The sequence below is a fragment of the Podarcis filfolensis genome (assembly GCF_964270895.1).
Source record: "Podarcis filfolensis genome assembly, chromosome: W".
NCBI lineage: Eukaryota > Metazoa > Chordata > Lepidosauria > Squamata > Lacertidae > Podarcis > Podarcis filfolensis.
This window is the reverse complement of record NC_139619.1, coordinates 39,065,532-39,089,803: the sequence shown is the minus strand read 5'-3', so window position 1 is coordinate 39,089,803 and position 24,272 is coordinate 39,065,532. Positions and strand designations below refer to the sequence as shown.

General features: G+C 46.8%; 3 protein-coding genes across 3 annotated transcripts in view; 2 read left to right on the top strand and 1 right to left on the bottom strand.

Moving 5' to 3' along the window:
• The window catches only part of LOC310753904 (magnesium transporter NIPA2-like), a 394,748-nt gene extending 390,554 nt beyond the window's left edge, over positions 1 to 4,194 (bottom strand). Inside the window, exon 1 of the mRNA XM_083595259.1 lies at positions 3,977 to 4,194. The gene's annotated coding sequence lies outside the window, so the exon portion shown is untranslated. The remainder of the gene's footprint in view (positions 1 to 3,976) is intronic.
• The window catches only part of LOC310753812 (inositol polyphosphate 5-phosphatase OCRL-like), a gene marked incomplete at both ends in the record, with an annotated part of 1,016,056 nt that overhangs the window by 737,089 nt on the left and 254,695 nt on the right, over positions 1 to 24,272 (top strand).
• The window catches only part of LOC310753742 (magnesium transporter NIPA2-like), a gene marked incomplete at its 3' end in the record, with an annotated part of 394,776 nt that overhangs the window by 298,823 nt on the left and 71,681 nt on the right, over positions 1 to 24,272 (top strand). The gene's annotated exons all lie outside the window — the stretch shown is intronic.

The following is a 24,272-nucleotide window of genomic DNA, read 5'->3' as shown; positions in this document are numbered from 1 at the left end:
TTGTACACCCCAGGTAGTGTGGTTGCTGACCTTGAGCCAGACATCTTGGAGAGTGAAGTCAAATGGGCCTTAGAAAGCACTGCAAATAACAAGGCCAGTGGAAGTGATGGTATTCCAGCTGAACTATTTAAAATTTTAAAAGATGATGCTGTTAAGGTGCTACACTCAATATGCCAGCTAGTTTGGCAAACTCAGCAGTGGCCAGAGGATTGGAGAAGATCAGTCTACACCCCAATCCCAAAGAAGGGCAGTGCCAAAGAATGCTCCAACTACCGCACAATTGCACTCATTTCACACACTAGCAAGGTTATGCTTAAAATTCTACAAGGCAGGCTCAAGCAGTATGTGGACCGAGAACTCCCAGAAGTGCAAGCTGGATTTAGAAGAGGCAGAGGAACCAGAGACCAAATTGCAAACATGCGCTGGATTATGGAGAAAGCTAGAGAGTTCCAGAAAGACATCTACTTCTGCTTCATTGACTATGCAAAAGCCTTTGACTGTGTCGACCACAGCAAACTATGGCAAGTTCTTAAAGAAATGGGAGTGCCTGATCACCTCATCTGTCTGCTGAGAAATCTCTACGTGGGAGAAGATGCTACAGTTAGAACTGGATATGGAACAACTGATTGGTTCAAAATTGGGAAAGGAGTACGACAGGGCTGTATATCGTCTCCCTGCTTATTTAACTTATATGCAGAATTCATCATGCGAAAGGCTGGGCTGGATGAATCCCTAGGCAGAATTAAGATTGCCGGAAGAAATATCAACAACCTCAGATATGCAGATGACACAACTTTGATGGCAGAAAGTGAGGAGGAATTAATTAACCTCCAAATACTACAGATCTTTGAAAGATTGGTTAATTCGGCCACTAAAGGAGGTTTGCAATGAAATTTTAGAGGGGAAAAAGGCACCGGAGTCGCAGCAGGAAGCCTACATTACACTTATACCGAAAACTGAGTCTGAAAAGACGCAACTTAAGAACTACCGCCCCATATCCCTGCTCAATGTGGATTACAAAATATTTGCTGACATTTTGGCTAACAGGTTAAAAAAAGTATTAGGGGAAGAAATTCATAAGGACCAAGCTGGCTTTCTTCCAGGTAGACACTTGTCAGACAACACGAGGAATATAATTAATATCTTGGAGAAGTTGCAAGTGAACATAAATACCAAAGCAGTTTTAATTTTTATAGATGCGGAGAAAGCCTTTGACAATATTTCTTGGAGTTTTATGAAGAAGAATCTTCAGGGGATGGGGATTGGCCAAGGGTTTGAAAATGGTATAAGTGCAATTTATTCAGAACAAAAGGCTAAACTAATTGTTAACAATGTGGTAACAGAGGAATTTAAGATAGAGAAAGGTACACGACAAGGTTGCCCAATCTCCCCATTGCTTTTTATTTCAGTCCTGGAGGTTTTGTTAAATATGATTAGAAGGGACCGTTTGATTAAAGGTATTCAGGTCGGAGCCAAACAATACAAATTGAAGGCTTTTGCAGATGACTTAGTTTTGACGTTACAGGAGCCAGAATCTAGTACGAAAAGAGTATTAGAACTGATTCAAGAATTTGGTCATGTGGCAGGATTTAAACTGAATAAGTCAAAAACTAAAGTTCTTGAGAAAAACTTAACACCGATTGAGAAAGAGAGGTTTCAGAAGGAGACTGGTTTAACATTAGCCAAGAAAGTAAAATACTTGGGGGTTAATATGACTGCTAAGAACTTAAACTTATTTAAAGATAACTATGAGAAATGCTGGACAGAAGTGAAAAAAGATTTAGAAATATGGTCAAATTTGAAGCTTTCCTTGTTGGGCCGAATTGCAGCTATAAAGATGAATGTATTGCCAAAAATGTTGTTTTTGTTTCAATCCTTGCAAATTTTGGACAAGATGGACTGTTTCAAGAAGTGGCAGAGAGATATTTCTAGATTTGTCTGGCAGGGCAAGAAGCCTAGAATAAAATTTAAAATATTAACTGATGCAAAGGAAAGAGGCGGATTTGCCCTGCCAGACCTTAAACTTTACTATGAATCAGCAGCATTCTGCTGGTTGAAAGACTGGCTGCTTCTTGAGAACACAGACATTTTGGATTTGGAAGGTTTCAATAATGTTTTTGGGTGGCATGCATATTTGTGGTACGACAAGGTTAAAGCACATAAAGCATTTAAAAACCATATTGTCAGGAAAGCATTGTTCAATGTCTGGATAAGATACAAAGACTTATTGGAAAACAAAACCCCAAGGTGGTTGTCACCAATGGAAGCGAAGGCTCAGAAAAAGCTCAATATGGAGGCCAAATGGCCGAAATATTGGGAAATATTGGAACAAGAAGGAGACAAATTGAAATTGCAGAGTTTTGAGAAATTAAAAGATAAAGTGCGAGATTGGTTTCATTATTATCAAATAAGAGAGGCCTATAATTTGGACAAAAAAAATGGCTTTCAGGTGGAAAAATCAAAATTGGAAACAGAACTGTTAGATCCCAAAACTAAGATACTTTCAAGAATGTATACCTTGCTGTTAAAATGGAATACGCAGGATGAAACGGTTAAATCTGCAATGATTAAATGGGCACAGGATATCGGTCATAACATCATGTTTGCTGACTGGGAACAGTTGTGGACCACAGGTATGAAATTTATGGCATGTAATGCCTTAAGAGAGAATATTATGAAAATGATATACAGGTGGTACATGACCCCAGTCAAGCTTGCAAAAATATATTATTTGCCCGATAATAAATGTTGGAAATGTAAAGAAACTGAAGGTACATTCTTTCACCTTTGGTGGACGTGCCCAAGAATTAAGGCTTTCTGGGAAATGATCTATAATGAAATGAAAAAGGTATTTAAATATACCTTCCTGAAGAAACCAGAGGCCTTCCTTCTGGGCACTGTCGGCCAATTGGTGCCAAAGAAGGACAGAACTTTCTTTATGTATGCAACAACAGCAGCAAGAATACTTATTGCAAAGTATTGGAAGACACAAGATCTACCCACCCTGGAAGAGTGGCAGATGAAGATGATGGACTATATGGAATTGGCGGAAATGACTGGCAGAATCCGAGACTTGGGAGAAGAAGTGGTGGAGGAAGACTGGAAGAAATTTAAAGACTATCTTCAGAAATATTGTAAAATTAATGAATGTTAAAATTATGTTCGGATTGGCAATAAGTGGTATTCAGCAACAAAAGTTAATAAGAATATGCAAAAATGAATTGATAAATGGATGAAAATATAGAGTTATAATATGTTATGATATAGAGCTAAGATAAATGAAAGAGGGTAAGGATTTGCTGAATTGATTATGTAAATGGGAATGCAAAAAGGGGAGGTGTGAGGAGGTCAAGGAAACAAGGAAATGAGCTTAAAAATATCAAAAAATGGATTTGTTTTTTGTATTTTCCTTTTTTTCTTCTTTATGTATTTTTGTATTTTTATTTTTCTTTGTTTTTCTTTTATTCTGTAAATCTTTGTTTTTTGTAAAACCCTAATAAATATCTTTAAAAAAAAAAAGAAAAAGAAAAGAAAGTGAGGAGGAATTAAAGAACCTTTTAATGAGGGTGAAAGAGGAGAGCGCAAAATATGGTCTGAAGCTCAACATCAAAAAAACGAAGATCAGGGCCACTGGTCCCGTCACCTCCTGGCAAATAGAAGGGGAAGAAATGGAGGCAGTGAGAGATTTTACTTTCTTGGGCTCCATGATCACTGCAGATGGTGACAGCAGTCACGAAATTAAAAGATGCCTGCTTCATGGGAGAAAAGCAATGACAAACCTAGACAGCATCTTAAAAAGCAGAGACATCACCTTGGCAACAAAGGGTTACTCTGCCTACAGAGTAAGACATGGTCTACAGTATCATGGTGGTTTTAATTAATTTGAATGAAAAAATTATATGAATTCATGAGGACCCGTTTAAAATCAGCTGGATCCGCCTTTTATCCTTTCCCATAAAGGATTAAAGGGGATTACTTTGCTTGGGCGGAAAAGCAGTCACTCCCCTGCTGTTTCCCCAGTCAAGTAACACCCGCCCCTAATTTTTTTATTTTTTTTGGGGGGGGGGGAATTACAGGTAAAGTAAGATTATAAGGGACCAAGGCCACTCCGGATTTATTAAAACGGATTTTTGAAAGGAAGCTTTCCGCGGTTCCCCTAAGAGCGAGGGGGGCCCCCCTAGGCCTGAGGTGAGCAGGGAGGTAGAGGCCTGCCTAAGGGCGGCGGGTGGGGTGGCGCGCGTCGGTACCTGTTGCTGCCGTCGCTCTCTTCCCTCTCAGCAGCAGCGGCCGGCCTCCCTCAGCGTCCCTTCCTCTCTCCGCCCCGTGACCGCTTGTTCCGCTTCCGAGGCTTCCGGGGCGGGGAAGGGGTGGCCGGCTTTGGCGTACAGGGCGGTGGCTTGCCGGTGAGTGACGCGGGAAGCGGGAGTGGGCGAGGCGCGCCTCGGGGTGGGGGTAGGCCTCTCCTGAGCACTGCTGTTCCCAAGCCCAGCTCACCGAGGCCTCCGCCGGCCCCAGATCCTTCCCTAGACCCTTCCTTCCTTTCATTTCTCTGGACTTTTCGTCTTTCTCTCTCTCCGCGCCATCTCACCCCCCAAAGACCCTGAAATATACTCAGAGTCGCAAAGTGATTTCATGCTCTTTATTCAGCTCATAGTGGTGAGGAGGAATGAATGAAAGTCCCCTCAAAGTATCTGCTTTATATACATTATTTACACAATGGGCTGCACATGATTGGCTAATTCCGGAATTCTACTGTAAGCCAATCAAGTTGTGGATTCACTTCTATCTGGAGCATGATTGGGTGGTTCCCGCCAACCAATCATACTGCTGCATTGTTCTAGGACCAATCAGACTGCTGCATTCTGAATCCTATTGTTCTAGGACCAATCAGACTGCTGCCTTTTGGATCCTATTGTTCTAGGACCAATCAGACTGCTGCAGTTTGGATCCTATTCAACTCAGTACATAACACCCCTCCCCTCTAAGTTCCAGTCCTGCCCGGGAGGTCGCATTCATAGTCCTCGAGGTACGCCGGCGGCCTACGTGTGCGTTGCGGCCTGTGGTGTTCCCTGGTCCGGGGTTCAGGTTCTGGCTCATGTTCCAAGGATGCTGGTTGTGATGGGGCTGTTTGGTCTGGCGCAACCGGCTCGCTCAGTCGTAGTTCTGGTTCCGGTGTCCTTTCGGCCTCGCGGGTCCTCTCTGTATTTACTGATTCTGCCTCTCCTGCTTGCCCCTGCTGCTCTATGGGCCTCACTGCCCCACTGTTCCCTTGGGACTCCTCTGACCTGTCCTCCTCCTGGTTTTCTCCCGGGAATCGTTGCCGTATCTGGTCGCAGTGGCGGCGCCAGCATTGCCCCCCATCCGTTAGCACCTCGTACGACACGGGACCAGTGACCCTGGTGACTGTGGCGGGTACCCATGCTGGGCCTGCCCCAAAATTCTTTGCGTACACTGGGTCCTGGGCCTCGAAGGTCTGGGGGTTCCTGCCTTCCCCCACCACTACCTCATCCTGAGCTCTATCGGGGTGAAGGCGGTCCAATCTGATTGCAAGGCGCCGACCCATTAGTAGTTCGGCGGGGCTCCGGCCAGTCGTTGAGCTGGGGGTGCTGTGTTGTGCTAAGAGGAATGTGGCAAGGCGGTACTCCCAATCCCTTTGCGTCATGCGGCGAAGGGTGTCCTTGGTGGTCCGCACCATGCGTTCTGCTTGGCCATTGGTGGCAGGGTGGAATGGCGCCGAACGGATGTGGCGGATGGCGTTCTGCGCTGTGAAGGTTTGGAATTCTCCTGACGTAAATGCAGTCCCGTTGTCTGAGACGAGAGTGTCAGGGAGCCCGTGGGTTGCAAACAGCCTGCGTAGTACCCGGATGGCTGCGGACGTAGAAGTGGACGGTACCAGTGCGACTTCCAGCCATTTGGTGTAGGAGTCCACCACTATGAAGAATGTTTTCCCCTGAAAGGGGCCAGCGAAGTCCACATGCAGGCGTGACCATGGTGCTCGGGCGGACTCCCAGGACTGGACTGGGGCCCTTGGGGGATCTGGGCGGGATTCTTGGCAGGCCTGGCAGTGTTTGACCCAGGCCTCTATCTCTCCGTCGATTCCCGGCCACCACACATAACTCCTGGCAAGGGCCTTCATTCTTACTACCCCTGGGTGTGTCTCGTGTAGGGCTGTGAGGACCCTTTTGCGGAGGGGCTGGGGAACAACGACCCTGCTTCCCCATAACAGGCACCCCTTGTGGGCCGACAGTTCATGTTTGCGGGTTGTGTAGCCGGCGAATTCTGGCCCGGGGCTGCTGCTGGGCCATCCCCTCCACACCCAGTCCAGGACCCGGGAGATGACCCTATCTTTCTTGGAATGGTGTGCAACTTCTTGTGCCTGAATGGGGCGGTCGGGAAGCAGCTCCAGGCTCATAACCTCTTGTGCAGGTGCTGGGTCGGGGCCTGTTTCCGGTAGTGGTAGCCTACTGAGGGCGTCCGCATGGCCCATCGCCTTCCCAGGGCGGTGAATCAGTGCATACTGGTAGCTGGCAAGGAAAATTGACCACCTGAGGACGCGAGGAGACAGCACTTGGGGGGTCTGCTTTTTGGGGGCAAACAAGCCAAGCAAGGGCTTGTGGTCAGTCACCACGGTGAAGGGCCGCCCGTACAAGAAATCATGGAATTTTTTTTTAAATTTTTTTTGCAGATAAATTTTTATTGGAATTTACACAAATAAACATATCGATATATACAAAGTTCATTTGAATAACTTATACATATTATGTCCACCAAATTATACAAAAAATAAACACCTTGTTTTAGGCTCTATCGAGCCTTGGACTTCCCTCCACCCCTTTGGTAAGTGTCAAATCAATTCTATTGTCACATAATTTATTTTTGATCTTAAATAGTAACCCCTTACTGTTAGAGTTGTTCTACCCCCGCTAGTGCCGTCTACCAATTAATTCCAATATACATCCAATATTTGTTCCAGTCGTCATGAAATTTCCGTTCATCTTGATCCCTTATCCTTGCTGTTATTCTAGCGAGCTCGGCATAGTTTACCATTTTAACTTGCCATTCACTTATATTAGGTATAACTTCCGTTTTCCAGTTTTGTGCTAACATGATTCTTGCGGCTGTGGTAGCATAAAGGAATAATATCTTGTCTTCTTTTTTAATTTCTTTACCCATCATTCCTAACAGAAAAGCTTCGGGCTTTTTGGGAAACGTGTATTTAAAGATTTTTTTAAGTTCGTTGTATATTGATTCCCAAAAGCCTTTCACTTTGTTGCATGACCACCACATGTGGTAGAAATCACCTTCTACTTCTCCACATTTCCAGCATCTTTTGCTTTTAACCTATACATCTTAGCCAATTTCACTGGCGTGAGATACCACCTATATATCATTTTCCATAAGTTTTCTCTCAATGCCGTACACGCCGTAAACTTCATATTATTGTTCCATAATTCAATCCACCTTTCAAAATCAATATTATGTCCGACATCTATTGCCCATTTGGTCATTACCTCCTTCACCTCTTCGTCCTTTGTGTGCCACTCCAACAAGATATCATACATTCTAGACAGAGTTTTATTCTTGCCTTCAATAACTTCCACATTAAACTTAGATTTTTTGTCTTCAAATCCTAGTTTCTTTTTGTCTTCTTTTAACAGATCATTTACCTGATGGTATTGCAACCAACTAGTAAATAAATTTTTTATCTCATCGTACGGTCTAAGTTTAATACCATGCTCTGTTTTCCTTGTAAGCTCTTCATACGTGGCATTTTTTCCTTCCATATTAAAGAAATCATGGAATTTTTTTACTCCCTTCACGATTGCCAGACCCTCTTGTCGATTTGCGAGTAGTTCCTCTCAGTTGCGTTGAGTGTCTGGGAAAAGTATGCCACCGGTACCTCTCTTCCATCCGGGAGTTGGTGTCCCAGGACAACGCCAATGCCATAGGGTGAGGCGTCGCATGCTAGCACCACCGGCAGCCTCTCGTCGAAGTGTGCCAAGACCGAGTTTGAGACAAGCAAGTCCTTGACTGCCTGGAATGCGGCCTCCTGGCGCTGGCCCCACACCCAAGGGGCCCGCTTGTCCAGGAGTCTGTGTAGGGGTTCCGCTACCGCCGCCTTGTGGGGAAGGAAGGAATGGTAAAAGTTCAATAGTCCCAAGAAGGCCTGAAGTTCAGACTTGTTCTTGGGCGCTGGGGCATCACAAATGGCCCGTACCTTGTCCCCAGTCGGGTGGACCCCTTCTGCATCCACCATAAATCCCAGAAAGTCCACCTGAGGCACTCCTAGTAGACATTTTTCCCGCTTCACCTTGAGACCCGCCGTCTGGAAACGGTGCAGAACGGTGCGGAGGCGGTCCTCAAACTCCTCTGGTGTGGGCCCGGCAATCAACACATCATCTAAGAAGGGGGTGACGCCAGGAATCCCTTTAAGGAGAGAGTCCATTAGATTCTGGAATATGCCTGGTGCCACGCTGACACCGAATTGCAGCCGCTTTACCCTGAACGCTCCTCTGTGCGTCACAATCGTCTGTGCCTCTGCTGTGGCCTCATCTACTGGCAGTTGTTGATATGCTTGGGCCAAGTCCAGCTTGCCAAAAATTTTCGACCCAGCCAGGGTGGCAAGGACATGGCTGACCACTGGCACTGGGTATGCATGGGCCGTGAGGGCCTTGTTTATGGTACATTTGTAGTCTGTGCAGATGCGGACCGAACCGTTAGGCTTGACGGGTGTGACGATTGGGGTTTCCCAGGGGGCATTAGGCACCGGCTCCAGCACTCCTTGCTCCACGAGTCGGTCCAATTCCTCGTCTATACGGGGTTTCAGGGCGAACGGGACCCGGCGGGCCTTGAGCCTGACTGGTCGTACTGCGGGGTCAAGCTGTAGAGCAATGGGGGGGGGCCCGTATACTGTCCCAATTTCCCATCGAAAACCCCCGGAAATTCCTTGCATATGGCGTCCACGTCCACTTGTAAGGTAGTGTGGTTCACCCCGGTGACGGCTAGCCCCAGTGGTCCAAACCATGCCAATCCCAGTAAGCTAATGTAGGGGCACTTGACCACAAGCAAGTCCAGTTGCCGCGTCCGCCCTCGGTATTGCACCCTGAAGGTCCCCACCCCCATTGTGGGGACCTTACGTTTCTGGAAGTCCCGGAGGGTGAATGGGGCCGGCCTGAGTTTGGGACCCCCAGTGGGACACAGTTTCCTTAAGGTTCTTGCTGAGATTATGGATAGAGTTGAACCCGTGTCAAGCTCCATGCGGCATGGGGCCCCCTCTATCTGTACCTCTACATAAATTTTCTCTACGTTGGGGTGGGGCAACTGGTATACCTGGAAGTCCGTGAGCTCCGTCGAGTTGCCTTGGTGTGTTGGGCCCCGGGACCTGGGGCTCTTGGATTGGTCATCTGATGCCTGGCGTCGGGTGGGCCGAGCTCGACACACCCGGGCGATGTGTCCCAATTTTCTGCACTGCCTGCACTCTGCATTGCGGAAACGGCAGGCCCTCCTCTCGTGACTTTCTCCACAGCTTGCGCAGTTCCCTCCTTCTCGTCGAGGCAGCTGTGGTATGTGGGCTGCTTGAGTGCGCTGCTGTACTCGGTGTACCTCCTCCCTGTTGGATCCTGAGTCGTCGGTGAGGTCTTCGTGGTGGACCCTCGTTTGGGACGGCTGGCTCGGCCGTGCCTCTTGCGTCAACCTCTCGGCAGCTTCCGTTGCCAGGGCCTCCTCCAGAGCGACCTGGAACGTTAGGTCCTTCTTAGCGTAGAGGCGTCGTTGCAGCTTCTCATCCTTCAGGCCACCGACGAGGCGGTCACGAAGCATGTTCTCCAGCTCTGAGAAGTTGCAGAACCGGGCAGCTTGGCGGAGAGAGGTCACAAACCCAGTTATGGTTTCCCCAGGGGCTTGCCGCTTTGCGTAGAAGGCATTTCGACGAGCCACCACTGAGGGCTGTGGCGAAAAGTGCCCCTTCAGCTGTTCCATTATTGTTTTGTATGGAACAGTAGCGACGTCTTCGGGTGCAAGGAGAGCCCGGGCAATTTCAAACGTCTCCTCTCCGCAGATGCTGAAGAATATTGCCCTCTTCTTGGCGTCTTCTTCATCGGTGACCCCTTTGGCTTCTAGGAGGAAGGTGAAACGGGAGGCGTACGCTTCCCAGTCTCCAGATGCTGGGTTGAACGGCGAGAAGCTGCTGTCGGCTGCCATTCTGAGTTCCTTGTGTCCCGGAGCTGAAGCCTGGATACACGGTGAGAGGCAGCGGTGCGGCAGGTGGCGGTGCTGCGGTGCTGTGTGTGGCAGTCAGCTCAGCGGGATCCCACCTTCGTCGCCAGTGAAATATACTCAGAGTCGCAAAGTGATTTCATGCTCTTTATTCAGCTCATAGTGGTGAGGAGGAATGAAGGAATGAAAGTCCTCTCAAAGTATCTGCTTTATATACATTATTTACACAATGGGCTGCACATGATTGGCTAATTCCGGAATTCTACTGTAAGCCAATCAAGTTGTGGATTCACTTCTATCTGGAGCATGATTGGGTGGTTCCCGCCAACCAATCATACTGCTGCATTGTTCTAGGACCAATCAGACTGCTGCCTTCTGAATCCTATTGTTCTAGGACCAATCAGACTGCTGCCTTTTGGATCCTATTGTTCTAGGACCAATCAGACTGCTGCAGTTTGGATCCTATTCAACTCAGTACATAACAGACCCCCCACCCCCAAGGGGGAAAAAAACCACCTTCAAGGCTCCCCATACCCCCGCACCACCACCTCCGATGAAAATAGGAGCGCCCCGCTATCCCATGATGATGATGATCACTAGGGACGTCGTAAGGAAAAGCGGGACATTCTGGGCTCAAATCCAGAAACCAGGATGGTTTCTTTGTAAATCTGGGGCTGTCCTTTGAAAATAGGGACACTCGGAGAGTCTGGGAGCCTGCACCCTAAACAGCACCCCAAGACTCGTTCCTTACTCTTCTCCAGGCCCACTGCTATCCCCTGTCTGCTTCAAACCCGCCCCCAATAACCCTAATGAGCACCTTCAAGAACACATGGAAAGAGATATCCCAGTACTAAAGCAGCCCCCACAACCCAGGTCCCCCCCCTTTCCTTTCTTGCAGCTCGGAATTCTTCCTTCCCCCACTTTGCAGTGGCCCCAAGCCCCAGGCAGCCTCCTGACAAGGAGGTGTAGGAAAGAACCCCCCCACAAGAGTTGCTCTTTTCCTCCCAAACCCACAGTTATTTTCTACCGCACCACTTTAGTTTCGTCTATGCCCCCAACCCTAAATGGCACCCCCAAGGAAGCATTGGAAAGAGATTCCCCAACCCTGCAACAGTTCTCCTTCCTTTCTCTCTCTCTCTCTCCCCCCCCCCAAACTCAGAACTCTTCCTTGATCATCCACGCCTGTTGCCTCCACATTTGAGAGCTGTTTTTTCCACCCGGCAGAACGTGGGGTGCATGGTTAAGCCATGGTACTCATTTCTACAGGAGGCTGAAATGGCCACCAAACTGGATGGCTTTAAAAGAGGATTAGACAAATTCATGGAGGGCATGACTATTCATGGATGCTAGCCATGATGGCAATGCTTGATATCTCCAAAACCGGAGGCGGTATTGCTTCTGAATGCCAATTGCTGGAAACTGCAGGAGGGGAGATATGCTCTCATGCTTGGGTCCTGCTTGTGGGTTTCACACAATATAAATTGAAGCAGAGTTTGTGTACTAATTAAAAATAAAATAAAATGAAGAACTTAAAAGAGGCTTTCTGCAACAGACCAAAAGCCCATCTAATCCTCCATCCTGTTCTCAGTAGTAGCCAGCCAGATGCCTGTGGGGAAACCTGCAAGCAGGACCATCAACTGTGGTGAGGACTGCAGGGCTTGCTCCCTTCCAAGGCCTTTTCCAGCTGGCCCAGGGGGCGGGGCTCAGGCCCTCACACTCCCAGCTACAAAAGGACTCCTGTGGCAGTGTCTAGAGAGTGGGGCTGGACTCATTTGGAACAAACTCTTGGGGAAGTATGGGGTTGTTCTGCTATTGCTTCCCTGTTCCAAGTGTCTAATGTGTTTTAAAATGTCCTTAAGCAGTCGGTGGCATTTTAAGTTTTTTCTCCCCCCCCCTTTTTTTTTGCTTTGGTGGGGGGTGGGATGGATATCTGGTTGGGGATTAATTTTAGTATAACTGTGGCTGCAATGGCGCAAAAACATGGTTAAAAAACACGTATCCTCATGCATTATCATGATTTTTGGGGTCTGGGTTAAAGGTGGATCTACACGGATCCTCATGGATCTTCCACTTTTAAAAAACTAACTCCAACTAATCCAGTGTCAAATCACAAATGGAAGGCACGGCTACAGACTGGACTGTAAAAAACGTGGATCCAACACTGTCACTCTGCAGCCCCAGAAAAACATGGATCAGAGGCATGGATCCTCATGAATTCATATGATTTTTATATTGAAACAAATTAAAACCACCATGATACTCTGGACCACATCTTAGTCTGTAGGCAGAACCAAAAAAATCATGCATCCACTGTTTCGTGGTGTCACAATGGCGCAAAAACGTAGTTTCAAAGCACAGGTCCTCATGGATCCTCACCCTTTTTGCATTGGGCCACCCCTAACTCACTGTCAAATTACACATCATACACATGGGCACAACCTGCACCACAAAACAGTTGGATCCACGGCTTCCTGGCCACTCCATGGCCCAAAAACGTGGTTTCGAAGCACAGACCCTCATGGATCTTCATGATTTTTGCACTAGATCAGCCTGAAGTCACCATCAGATGAAATATCATGGCCATGGTCACAGCCTGCACCACAAAAATCATGGATCCACGGCTTCATGGTGACACCGTGGCCCAAAAACATGGTTTTGAAGCACGGGTCCTCATGGATCGTCATGCTTTTCGCATTGGGCCAACCCCAACTCACTGTCAAATCACACGTCATAGCCAGGGGCACAGCCTGCACCACAAAAATCACGGATCCACGGTGTTAGGTTTACAAGGGGTTGCTCGTGCGCAAGCAGGGCAAACCTCTCCCTGGCTGGCTGCTAATGTAAACTTTATCTGTCCGGAGAGCCACTCAGCTGTGGCCACCTCAATCGCTGGCAGAATCCATGAGTGGGCGTTTCTTAAACTTCTTCCAGCAAAGAAGTTCCTTGACGCCCAGTCTCCGCCTCCCCCTCTCTCTCTTCGACAGGCGATGCGGGGAATCCCCTGAAGGAACTGTCATCATCTTCCGAGGATTCAAAACCGGCCTCCCACCCCCTCGGATCCCCTACAGCTGGTTGAACCTCCCAGTCTGATTCCTCTCCCGCGGACACCTCCCCTCCCTCCTCTTCGGAGGCAGGAAAACCCACGAAGTCCCCTTCGTCGTCTGTGGGTCCAAATTCTTCCTCCCAAAATCTATCTAATGGTTTAGGTTTATGCGGGAACAAACCATGAAATTCTTCCACGAGATACCCCTCAGTGATAGATTCAGCAGGCACCCACGTGTTTTCAGAGCTGGGTTCTCCCTCCCAGGCTACCAAGTACTTTACTTGGTGACCTCGCCATCTCGAATGGAGTATTTCCGTAGCTTCATTACAGTGTTCCCTCTCCTCCACCCGCGGGTGGGTGGTAACCTCTTCCTCCCTTCCCGGGAATTCCCGCCCCTCCCTGTGATGTGAAAGTAGGGACCTATGGAACACCGGATGTATCTTCATGCTATCAGGCAACTTGAGTTTGAATGCCACTGGGTTGACCTGCTGTATCACCTCAAAGGGCCCCAGTCGTCTAGGCTGTAACTTTTTGCACCCTCCCTTTAGGGGCAACCCTTGGGACGACAACCACACTCGGTCTCCCACCCGTATGACCTCCCCTTCCCGACGGCGCCTGTCTGCCTGCCTTTTGTAAACTTCCTTGGCCCTTTCCAAGTTTAGCCTGAGTTGCTGGTGTAAGGCTTGCATTTCCTCGGCAAACTGCTCAGCCGCAGGTACACTCCACCCCTCCGCTCCACGTCCTGGGAAAGCTCTGGGGTGACACCCGTAACTGGCCATGAAAGGGCTCATACCCATGGACACGTGTTCAGCGTTATTGTACGCAAATTCAGCCAGTGCTAATTTCTCTCCCCAATTGTTCTGCCTCTCACTGACATAGCAACGTAAATACTGCTGGAGTATTCCGTTTGTTGGCCTGTCCGTTGGTTTCTGGGTGCCTCGCCGCCGAGAAGCTCACTTCGACCTGCAGTAAGCTCATGAGTCTCCGCCAGAACCGGGAGGTAAATTGTCTTTCGCGATCAGAGATTACTCTCAATGGGGTGCCATGCAGCCTAAAAACGTGGTCCACAAACAGCCTGGCTGTCTCCTCTGCCGACACTGCATGCGAGCAAGCCACGAAATGGCACATTTTAGTCAGCAGATCGACCACTACCATTACCGCTGTCTTTCCCCTTGACTTGGGCAGATCTGTCATAAAATCAATGGACACCGCCTCCCAGGGTCTCTCCGGTGTTGGTAAGGGCTCTAGTAACCCTGCGGGGGCGGTCCTTTCCCCCTTTGCCCTCTGGCACTTGTCGCACCCTCGTACATATTCTCGTACATCTTCCCTTACCTTTGGCCACCAGAACTGCCTGGTGACTAGTAACATGGTTTTGTGCTGTCCAAAGTGCCCAGCTGTTGGGTTGTCATGGAACTGTTTGAGTATCTTGCCCCTCAATACCTCTCCCAGGACATACAGAGCGCCCTTGTAGTACAGTAGCCCTTCCTTTTCCTCGAACCCCCCATTGTCTTACTTTCCGCCTCTGAGCTCCCGGATTTTAGTCTGAGCAAACCCATCGTCTCTGGTGAGTCCTGCTAGCTCCTGTTTCCCTACCAACGCTCCCCCACACACCCACCGGTCCTCGGGGAACATGTATCTGGCCTCCGGAGGCCCTTCCATGTATTCCGGCTTCCTGGAGAGTGCATCCGCTCTAACATTTTCCCCTCCAGGCACGTATTGTATTTCGAAGAAAAACTTGGCGAACTCCTGGGACCATCTGACCTGTCTCTGGTTAAGCACGCGCGTTGTCCGCCAGTATTCCAAGTTCTTGTGGTCTGTTCGGACCTGGATCTTGTGCCGCGCCCCAACCAAAAGGTGTCTCCATCATCGGAATGCCGCGTAAATCGCAAGCAATTCTCGCTCATAAACAGTGTAGTTTTGCTCTGACTTGCTCAGCTTCCTAGAGAAAAAGGCACAAGGCCGCCATTCCTCCTTGGCCCCGGGTTGCAACAGTACAGCTTCAATGGCGCGGTCGGACGCGTCCGTCTCCACTCTCATGGGCTTCTCCGGATCCACGTGCAGGAGCTGCTCTTCCAAGGCGAACGCTTTCTTCAACCTTTCAAAAGATTGTTGCGCTTCCTCTGTCCATGCGAACTTCTTTTTGCTGCTAAGACAATCCATTATGGGTGCTGTTAGGTGAGCAAAGTTCTTTATGAACTTCCTGTAGAAGTTGCTGAACCCTAGGAACCTCTGCACATCCTTTCTGTTTTGGGGGGCCTTCCATTCCAGCACGGCCTTTACCTTGTCTGGGTCCATAGCTAGTCCTTTGTCTGACAACCTGTACCCCAGGAACTCGACCTCCCGGGCGTGGAATTGGCATTTTTCCAGCTTGACCCACAACTGATGCTTCTTCAATCTCTGCAGCACCTCCCTGACGTCTCTGACGTGTTGCGCTTCGTTCTCTGAGTAGATTAAAATGTCGTCCAAAAAAGCTACGCAATTCTTGTACAGTAGGGGCCCCAACACATGGTGCATGAAGGCTTGGAAACAGGCGGATCCCGATTGTAATCCAAATGGCATGACCAAATACTCAAAAGCCCCCAGGTGGGTGAACATGGTAGTTTTCCATTCGTCCCCCTCCCTCATTCTAATCAGATTGTATGCCCCCCTGAGGTCCAGCTTGGTAAAAATGTTCCCCTGCCTCACACGTGTCAAAATATCATCAATCCTGGGCATTGGGAAGGCCACGGGTTCTGACACCAGGTTTACGGCCCGGTAATCCACGACTAATCTGGGCTGATTGGTCTTTTTTTTGCCCGCATTGGTGGTGTCTGGTGTGTCACTTCCCCCCACCCAGCAGCTCCCTGCCATCAATGGTGGTCACCTGCAAGGGGAAATCTAGTGGCAACAGGCTCAGCTGGTGCTCCAGAGCGAAGTCTCTACTGAAGAAATTACATGATGAACCAGAATCTAGCAGGCCATTCACCTTGACTGGGTGCCCATTTGGGAGTTCTAGCACCACTTCAATGGCTATAGCTGCCTTGGGAGGGTCAGGTCGGGGCTCTTTTACTGGTCGCTGGCCTGGCTGCTGCCCCTGCTGGTCGGCAGCCAGGCTTTGTCGTTTCCCTGAGCCGGCCCCTTCTCCTCCTCGTCGTCGTTGCCTGCCGTCCCCATCATGCCCTGCCAGGCTTTTCGTTGGGGGCAGACCTTCGCAAAATGTCCTGGCCGCTGACAGAGGAAACACTTCTTGGTAGTTTTCCACTCCTTCCCCTCCTTTTTTCTGACCTCACTGGCGTTTGAAACTTCGCGCGCGCGCGCTCCATCTATTTCCATCGGCTCTGCCGCTTGGGAAGGCTCCCTCGGCATTTCAGGAATTCGGTTGCCATGGAAACGCTCCCCACTTATCTCCCTCTTTTCTTGAGCCCGCGCTTCTTGGCGTACACCAATCGCAAGCACAGTCTTTGTAAGCTGATCCATCGACCGCGGGCGGGGCGCTCTGGACAATTCATCTTTCACTTCAGGGTTCAAACCTGCCTCAAACAGCGCTTGTACGGGTTCAGAATCTAGATCCCACCCGAGCTTGTGCACTAACATTGCGAAACGTGACCAGTAGCTTCTGACAGACAGACTCCCCTGCTTGCACCCCAGCAGCTCCCTCCGGGTCACACTTCCCTCTGCCTCGCTGGAGAACATTGCGTCCATTGCTTGATAAAAAATTTTTAGGTCTTTCAACGCATCGTTCCCCGTTGCCATCAGGGGTCTGATCCATTCCCGCGCCCCATCCTGCAGATGTCCAATAATGTGGAACGATTTAGTTATATGACCACAGCAGTCAGAGTGGTGTTGGCTAACATATGGAAATCTGACATATGTCCTGAAATAGATGCATGGAAAGAGAAACTATCAGAATATGCAGTAATGGCAAAACTCGCCAATTTAGTAAATAATAGACTCATGGAGAAACATAAAAAAACTTGGAATCTTTATAATTTGTATACAACTTAACAGAACTGTAACAAAATGAACATCTGTATGGATTTGTATAATAGACCTTAGGTTACAAAAATATTTCCTGTTTAAAAATAGAAGCTTTGTGTGTATATGATAAAGAAATATATACTAGAAGAAATCTTGTCTGTCTGATCTAGAAATGAAATCATATTTTTAAATAATTTTTGTTTTAGATGTTTATAATCATATATGGTATTTCTCCAATAGCAAACTACCTAGAATTGGAAATAATATTTAGTACACTAACCTTTGTTTAACTCTTGATAAATGTCAGCTTGCTGAGTTATTTTGTACCATTGTGATTCAATGTTATACAGGTGAAACTCAGAAAATTAGAATATCATGGAAAAGTTCATGGAATATCATGGAAAGGTTCATTTGTTTCAGTAATTCAACTTAAAAGGTGAAATTAATATATGAGAAAATCTCCTGGTAGACGGCTGCGTTGACCCTGGACTTAATGAAGCACAGTGGACCAACACCAGCTGATGACATGGCTCCCAAAATCTCTTTTCTGATGAGAGCAGCTTTTGCATCTCATTTGGAAACCAAGGACCCAGAGTCTGGAGGAAGAATGAGGAGGAACACAATGCCAGATGCTTGAAGTCCAGTGTGAAGTTTCCACAGTCTGTGTTGATTTCGGGAGCCATGTCATCAGCTGGTGTTGTTCTACTGTACTTCATTAAGTCCAGGGTCAATGCACCCGTCTACCAGGAGATTTTGTTTTTTTTTTTAATAAATGTTTATTAAAATTTTTTCCATCTTAGTAAAAAAAAATCAAAAAAGGAAAAAAGAATTTTTTTAAAAAAAAACACATAAAGTTTACAATCCATATTTTCAATGACATATTTCCCTGACTTCCCCACACCTCCCCTTCTTATATTCCAATTCAAATTGTTAGTTCAGCAAGTTCTTATCCCCAATTTTTGACCTTTTTATATTTAGTTCATTTTGAATAAAAAACCCATTTTAACTTATAAACATCCCTATTTATACATCAGTACTCATTCTTAAAACCTTTTTCTAAAGCCGACCCAAATTCCCTTCCACGAATTCCCCAATTTTCTTACTAATAGCAAAACAAAATAAAAGAAAAACAGATTATAGTTATACACCCTTTGGATTCTCAAACCCCGCCACCCCCTTTCCCGGTTTCGATCCCCAACAAATGTCCATCAGTCTTAATCTCCTATCAGCCTGGAGACCTCACATCCGAGGCTCTTAATTCTCTCTCAGTTCCTCTCTGCCGGTTTTTTTGATAGTCTTTAGTATTAAACACCAGATCTCGGAGAAGCTCTGTCCCCATAAAGTCCATGTTTCTTCCAGCCAGACCTCCATACTTGAGAAAGGAGCCCAAATCTTGTTTCTTACTCCTTTTAAGTTCAATTGTCCCGAAAGCTCCAACCTCCACCTTGATCAAATTTGTAATCCATAGGTCTTCAGATCTCCACATAAGGAGATCTCTCCATTCTTCAATCTCCAATTCAAACCAGATTTTCATCATCCAGTATCTATTTTCCTTTGTAGCCGTCATGTCAGGCCTCTGGCTCGATTTCTTATTTTCCTTTGTAACCATCATGTCAGGCCTCTGGCTCTCCTTTGTCATCTGCAAAATTACAGCTCCTCCTTCCTTTTCTTCAGAATCAACATATGTCTCCTTCTCCATACTCTCAAAACTCTCAAATGTCTCTTTTTGTCCAGCTGCATGGGCTTCCTGAGTCAAATCCTTATCAAATTCAATGATGTTATTTACTGTTAAGTTCAGAGTTGCAACATTTGTAGTCAAAACATCCATTTGGCCTTGTAGCTTTCCCAAGAGAACAAAAGCTCTGTCCAGCCCAGCTTGAATTTTCCCTCCTCCAGCCATTCTTGTAATGTCCCAAATCCCCCTCTAGAGGGATTTTGGTTACTTAGTATTCTTTCCAGTTCAAATCCAAAAGTCAAGTTAGTTTGTATCAGTTCTTCCTTATTTTCAACAAAATATGACCAAATTGCAACAAATATTTCCAGCAGAGACAGCAGAAACAAAGTTCTCTTTTTCCTTCTTGACAGCTAATTTTGACAGCTGTCAAACTCTTCTATATCTCCTCAACAGGCTCTCTCGTGGATCACTCCCGGGTCCGGGGGGGGGGTGGCACTTCAGCTCTCAAAATTAGCTCTTATCCTCCGATAAGGTTATTTATGCTTATACTGCCAAATCGTGAAATTAATATATTTTACCCAATGAAGAAAAAGAAATTCTCTCGACCTTAGTTAACTAGTCCTTGCTTTAAAATATTTATAAGACGGGGAGGCGGACTTCCTGTTTGCACCTTCCCCGATCGTGCCAAATTTAAGAAAAAAAATTCATTTTCAAGTCCAATTTCTGTACTACTCACGGGTTGTTACTTTTAGAGTCCAATTGTTCACAAGAAGAAGTCAGCGCTCTCCGACCATGGCATGCGGCTTCACTCCACAGGAGGAGCAGTCGACTCTCAGCACCGCACCGCTCACCCCGTCCCCCGTTCCGAAGCCTTTAAAAAGGCTCCTTCGCAGGTCAGGGGAGCGCAAATGGTGCCCGCCGAGTCACCAGGTTCACAGGCTTCAGTGCCTGTGATTTCTGAGGGTCCCCGCGTCGCCGCAGCGGCCAGACCCAGCTCCTGCGCAGCCGATTCCCTCCGGAGCTCGGAGGGAATCCGCCATTAGCCGGTCACGCTAACCCGGAAGTCCGACTACCAGGAGATTTTGGAGCACTTCATGCTTCCTACCGCAGACAAACTTTATGGGGATGCTGACTTCATTTTCCAGCAGGACTTTGGCACCTGCCCACACTGCCAAAAGTACCAAAACCTGGTTCAATGCCGATGGGATTACTGTGCTTGATTGGCCAGCAAACTCACCTGACCTGAACTCCATAGAGAATCTATGGGGCATTGCCAAGAGAAAGATGAGAGACATGAGACCGAGCAATGTGGAAGAGCTGAAGGCTGCTATTGAAGCATCCTGGTCTTCCATAACACCTCAGCAGTGCCACAGGCTGATTGCATCCATGCCATGCTGCATTGAGGCAGTAATTGATGCAAAAGGGGCCCAGACCAAGTACTGAGTACATATGCATGCTTCTACTTCTGAGAGGTCCAATATTGCTCTATTTGCAGTCCTTGTTTTGCTGATTTCATTTAATATTCTAATTTTCTGAAATTGTTAATTTGGGGTTTTCTTCAGCTGTACGCCATAATATCACAATTAGAACAAATAAAGGCTTGACATATCTCGCTTTGCATGTAATGAGTCTGTCTCATAGATTAGTTTCACCTTTTAAGTTGAATTACTGAAATAAATGAACTTTTCCATGATGTTGTAATTTTCCGAGTTTCACCTGTATTTGTGCTCAGTACTTTGTAGGATTTGATAATCTGCGAACTGTCATATTCCACAAGTTGGTATAATACAGCAAAATCCAAACACATAGTTTTCATCATCATGGCAGGGATGGTCCTTTTCCATAGAATTCTTATTCATGGAGTTGGTTTTTATATCCTGCTTTTCTCTACTTTAAGGAGTCTCAAAGCGGCTAAAAATCGCCTTTCCCTTCCACCCCCACAACAGACACCTTGTAAAGTATATCGAGCTGAGAGAGTTCAGAGAGAAGTGTGACTGGCCCAAGGTCACCCAGCAGACTGCATGTGGAGGAGCGGGGAAGCGAACCCAGCTCACCAGATTAGAGTTCACCGCTCTTAACCACTACACCACACAAACGTACCTCTTAAAACTCTGGAGCAAGCTGTTCAGTTCAGCCTCATAGTGATACTGATTTGCGGAGGGAGGGTTGGTGATGAGCAAGATCTGTTCCCATTTCCCAACACAGAGAGCATAGAGGAGTTTCTTTTGGGGGCTGAACCTGCAGAGTGTTTCTGTTCAGAATTTCCGTGGCAGAAATTGGCCAAGTGCCTTTATAAACATTCAGCTTCTCAAATAGAACTCCACCACGAAACTTTCAGGTGTAGCTGTTGGAGGTGGAGGGCAGAGAAGGTGCTAGTCCTTACTTCCTCCTCCCAGCCCCATGATCAGTTGCCCAATGGGCTGAATTTCAGGGCATTTGTATGTAAAGGGCAAGCTTGTTCTTTACTTGTTTAGACTCTTTAAACTTGGGAACAGATATTTGGCTCTGTGACCAAAATGACCAAAAGGGTCAGCTTCTAGAGGACTGGAAAGATGATGGTTGTACTTCCCCTATCCTCAGCCCTAACTCCATTGAGTATTTTTTGTTATGAGACTGAGTGTTTGGGGCTGATGCTGTAGCATTCTTCTCTGGGGGCTTGGTGGAAAAACAGAAAAGTGACCCTCACGTAACTCTCCAATGCCCTTCAACAAGAATGCTGTAGGAAATATTGCCAAGCCCAAAGGGAGGCAAGCATTTGCTTCAGTTCACCCTGTTAATGGGGGAGCAAAAGCTATGCCTGTGTCATTCTCAATCAGTCTGCTTTCAGGACTGATTTTAGAACCCTCTTACATCAGGCCACAGGGTCACTGGAGGTGGCCCCATCATGCAGAATTGACTATCCACACAGGGACCACCTTTTTTCTTTTATTCTTATACTGGATTTTAAGTTACAGTAACTTCTTTTAAAGCAGCTGTCAGTATATCACACTGTATTCCACTTGCCTTCCAAAGGAACACGTGGCTCTTCCCATGTAGTGGGTTAGGTTGAGACTGCTGAACCAAAGTGATCAGTAATTTTTAAGGTAATTACAATCCTGCTTTCCCTTTTACCAGCTTACCTTGACTTCAATAAGGCCTTTGAAAAGGTCCCCCGTGATATTATTGCAAAAAAGCTAGTAAAATGTGGGCTAGAGAAAGCTACTGTTAGGTGGATTTGTAATTGGTTGACGGACTGAACCCAAAGAGTGCTCATCAGTGGCTCATCTTCATCCTGGAAAGAAATGACGAGTGGGGTTCCACAAGGTTCTGTCCTGGGCCTGGTATTCAATATTTTTATAAATGATTTGGATGATGGAATAGAGGGCATGCTAATCAAATTTGCAGATGACACCAAACTGCGAGGGGTTGCTAATACCCCAGAGGACAGGGTCAGAATTCAAAATGACCTGAATAGCCTAGAGAGCTGGGCCAAAACCAACAAAATGGAGTTCAATGGGGAGAAATGTAAGGTACTACACCTGGGTAGAAAAAATGAAATGCACAGGCGGGGGACACTTGGCTTGACAACAGTACCTGTAAAAGGGATCTGGGAGTCTTAGTCGACCACAAGCTGAACATGAGTCCACAGTGTGATGTGGCAGCTAAGAAAGCCAGTGCGATTCTGAGCTGCATCTATAGGAGTATAGTGTCTAGATCAAGCGAAGGAATGCTACCACACTATTCTGGTTGGACAGACCACATCTGAAATACTGTGTCCAGTTCTGGGCACCACAGTTGAAGAAGGATATTGTCAAGCTGGAGCATGTCCAGAGGAGGGTGACCAAAATGTAAAAGGTCTGGAATCCAAACCCTATGAGGAGAGACTTAGGGAGCTGGATTTGTTTAGTCTAGAGAAGAGAAGATTAAGGAGTGACATGATAGCCATGTTTAAATGTTTGAAGGGATACATGTCATGTTGAAGAGGGAGCAAGCTTGTTTTCTGCTGTTCTAGAGACTAGGATGCAGAATAATGGATTCAAACTATGGGAAAAGAGATTCCACCTAAACATTAAGAAGAACTTTCTGACAGTAAGGGCTGTTGGACAGTGGAATATGCCACCTCGGAGAGTGGTGGAGTCTCCTTCTTTGGAGGTTTTTAAGTGGAGGCTGGCTGGCCATCTGTCAGGAGTGCTTTGCTTGTGTGTTGCAGCATGGCAGGGGGTTGGACTAGATGGCCCCTGCGGTCTCTTCCAGCTCTATGATTTTATGATTCTATGACACTAGCTAGTACACTGCACTGTTCCATTAGATAGATATTGTTGCTATTTTTTAAGCTAAAGGTTATGTATAGCTGGCATCTATTAGTCTTTGAGCCAGCATGGTGTAGTGGTTAAGATCGATGGACTCATAATCTGGTGAGCCAGGTTCGCTTCCCTGCTCCTCCACATGCAGTCTCAAAGCATCTCACAATCTCCTTTCCCTTCCTCCCCCACAACAGACACCCTGTGAGGTGGGTGGGGCTGAGAGACTTCAGAGAGAACTGTGACTAGCCCAAGGTCACCCAGCAGCTGCATGTGGAGGAGCGGAGAAGCGAACCCAGCTCACCAGATTATGAGTCCACTGCTCATAACCACCACACCACACCTGAAGTGCCTTTTCCAGTTGTCAATAATGCCCTGTTGTTATCATTTTTGAAACATTAGTGTTATGATGGCACCTAAAGCCTGAAATATCTTCCTAAAAGATAGGAAAAGTTGCTAGGAAAAGTTTAGGAAATGTTTAGGAAACTGTTTAGGAAAATGTTTAGGAAAAGTTGTTATGAAAGGAGGAATGAAGAATGTAAGTTCAGCATATAATTCTCTGCATTATGCTTTCAGGTCTCCATATGATGAGCATGTGGACAGACAGAGGAGAAGGCTGCATGAGGCTGATAGTTAATTGCAGAGCAACCTCTGCAAAAGAAAGTTGTGCATATTTTATCTTTGTGACTGTTAAATAAATGTTTAAATTATAGTTTTTTAATATCCAACCCAAGCTCTGATTTTCTCAGTTCTCCCTTCACCTGTGTGTATCCTGCTAGTTCTATCCATTTCGCCTTTCTCTTGACACAAATGTATATAAAATTAGCCAGGAAAATGTTAAATGATTGGTTTTAATGCAGTGTCTCTGTCTCTACCTTTCTGCGCAATTGCTCAATAATGTCACTAAGAAAGCTCTATATATTGGAATGGTCTCTTTTATTGGAAAAAATTCCCAAAGTTACCGTAATTCTAAAGGGGTGCATAAGACCAGTGGGCCGGAATTTTTGTCCCAATAATATTTTTATTTTTTTCCTGTGGCCATCACTAAATCTTCCTGCAGTTAACTCCACAGTTTAATCTCTCATGAAGTAAAGTGGTAGTT